Source organism: Garra rufa, chromosome 5 (assembly GCF_049309525.1).
Source record: "Garra rufa chromosome 5, GarRuf1.0, whole genome shotgun sequence".
Classification (NCBI taxonomy): domain Eukaryota; kingdom Metazoa; phylum Chordata; class Actinopteri; order Cypriniformes; family Cyprinidae; genus Garra; species Garra rufa.
In genome coordinates, this window is record NC_133365.1 from 29,005,261 (window position 1) to 29,008,693 (window position 3,433).

Consider the following 3,433-nt stretch of genomic DNA (forward strand, 5'->3'; position numbering starts at 1 on the left):
CCTTTAAGAAATAATTTTCACTTAAAATTAATTTTGCTTCACTGTAAAAAATGACCGTGAATTTAACGGTAAAAGACTGTAAAAATGCTACAGTAAAAACCTGCTAAATGGTTAACAGTAAGTTCCCCTAGTATATACGGTGAAAAACTATATTGGACATTGCTTGTAATTTTTATGGTAGTATACCGTTTTTGGAATTGGAAAATGAATGTAAAATTTACAGTGAATAATCGTAAATTGACATTTCCAGAATTCCCTGCGTTACATTTCAATTGAAATAACTGTTTCTTCTTAGTTTTTTTTTTTACCAGTTTTGTACATTAGGGTTGTATCTTATATCTAATGTTGTTAAATTAATGTTTATTGCATTATTTCAGATGATGGCGTTTAGTGTTTGTGCGAATGACACTGTACACCTTATATATGTTAGTATCTAAAAGCTGCTTGTAATGGGTGTTGGTTCATCGTGAATATCTTACCACCTTTTGGTGGTTATCAGTGTATTACAAAGGTACAAAAGATTTCAGTACTTCAGTAGGTTGGTATATTAACATTATATCAGTTAATGAAATTACGGTATTTAAATATAAATTGAAGTTAAAACCGTAAAACCTAAAACATTGCTACCATATTTTTTACGGTAAAATTCTGGCAACCACAACTGCCATTTTTTAAATTTGACTGATTTTTTTTTAGAGTGAATAGTTTGTTTAGTTTTATTATATAATATTTAAGGCACACTCTCTCTTTTTATCTTCTATCCTCACGCTTTCTCAGTTTTGCACTGTTTGACCATTTTTTATTAGTTGGAAAAATTCTGAACACTTTCTTTTAAAGATTAAGATGTCTTCCAAGAACATGTCTATCTTCCGCCTTCCTATATTCATATGTGACTGTATTTGTATGTGTCAGTCCTAAATCAAACACAGCAGCATGACCAGCCCCCGCTGGTCTAACCCAGCGATACACACACACACACACACACACACACACACACACACACACACACACACACACACACACACACACACACACACACACACACACACAGAAAGTCAAACACACACTCAGGGGCCAAAGCCCAGGCAAGCGGAACAATTGCTGGCCTCTAGAAATCATTTAGAAACTCCTTTACATCATTTCTGACCAAAATAAGCAGTAGAAGTGCATTTAATAGTGTTCACATCTGTGTGTGTCATACCAATGAAAAAACAAACACAACCATTTTTCCCCTCTTTCATGCTCGACTGCAGAGCGACGCAATTCTAATCCGGACTCACACGGTCATGAAACTACAGGAATTCGGTGCGAGTTTAATGCTGGACACAGACACACTCACATCTGTAGCCTGTTACTGAAAGCAGAGAGGTTATTTCAACAGGGTAATGGAAATAATGGCCACCAACACACGTATGCTGACACAAAACACATTTACACACACACACACACACACACACACACACACACACACACACACACACACACACACACACACGCATAGCAGGAGGAGGGTTAGGAGGTACAGTGCCTCATGCTGTGTCAGTGTGATGAGGTCCAGTCATAAAGATAAAGATGGAATTTGAATCTGAGTGGATCCACAGGATATGTCTGTGTGTGGGTGAGTGTTTTTCTCTATATGAAAAGGCCAAATTTCTGAAAATGTCATTACAAATACACTAAAACCTCCTAAAACCAACTTGTAAAGAGCATTTATTATTATTATTATTATTATTAAATAGACGTAAATTAAAAATGAATTTAACTTGAAAATGCCAAGATATTTGTAAAGATTTCAGTTAAAAAAGACTTCTGTTAGTACAATTTAATATTTTTTCAGTTGTACTAAATATAAATGAATCTTAAACATATTAAATATTTAAGATTTATGACTTCATTTTGAATGGATTCCGCCACTGAATAAAGAGATTTGCAACTTTTCATCTCACAGTTACTTGATATTAACTTGCAACTGTGAGTTATTAAGTCAGAATTGATAGATATAAACTCGCAAATCTGACTTTTTTCTAAGAATCATGTGATATAAACTTGTAATTGTGAGTTGTAAAGTCAGAATTGTGAGATGTAAACTCACATAAAAAAGTCAAAATTTTGAGTTATCTCGCAATTCTTGCGAGTTTATATCTAACAATTCTGAGGAAAAAAAACAGATTTGCAAGTTTATATCTCACAATTCTGAGGAAAAAAGTCAGATTTGTGAGTTTTTATCTTACAAATCTGATTGTATAACTCACAACTGCAAGTTTATATCTCACAATTCTGAGGAAAAAGTCAGATTTGCAAGTTTATATCTTACAAATCAGAGAAAAAAGTTTTAGAACTCAATTGCGAGTTTATATCTCACAATTCTGACTTTATAATTCACAATTGCCGGTTTATATCTCACAATTCTGAGGAAAAAAGTCAGATTTGCGAGTTTATATCTCACAATTCTGACTTTATAATTCACATTTGTGAGTTTATATCTCACATTTCTGAGGAAAAAAGTAAGATTTGCGAGTTTATATCTCGCAATTCTGATTTTATAACTCAATTGCAAGTTGATATCTCACAATTCTGAGAAAAATAGTCAGATTTGTGAGTTTATGTCTCATAATTCTGACTTTATAATTCACAATTGCCAGTTTATATCTCACAATTCTGTGGAAAAAAGTCAGATTTACAAGTTTATATCTTACAACTCAGAGAAAAAGTCAGATTTGCGAGTTTATATCTCACAATTCTGAGAAAAAAAAAGTCAGAAATGCAAGATGTAAACTTGCAATTGCAAGTAAAAATTCAAAATTGAGATAAAAAGTCACAATTACCTTTATTTTATTTATTTATTTATTTTTCAGTGGCAAAAAGGCTTCCATTATTTTGAGTTACAGGACTTTTTTGTTATATAACCTGAATAAAATGTGTTTGTATAATATATATCTGGTCCTATTATTTTATGTATATTATATATATGTTTTTATCTATTTATCATTTTACATATAAGTGCACAGTATTGTATTAAAGTATAAGCAAAAATCAGTTCCTGCACTCACTGGAAAAAAATTGCTTTATATGGTAACATCTAAATAAATTGATTTTATTCAAATAAAAAAATATATATATTTAATGTCACTGAATTAGTTTAAGTACATTAGGTTACACCAACAAAATATAAATGTAATAAAATGTAATAAATCAGTTGGACATCTGTTACTTCAACTAGTCTGGCAAGCCAAAACTCTCCCTGCGAGTTCAGGCTTAATAATTTAAATGTAAATTGAGATGCTCATAAAACATGTTCAATCATATGATCCAGCCCTTAGGTGTCGTAACACCTTAAAGCAACAGACAATGAACGTAATCCCTCAGCCCATGAATCACAACTCACGGTCTGGGGAATTGTTAGTTATTATTCCACTGTGGTTACAGTCCTATG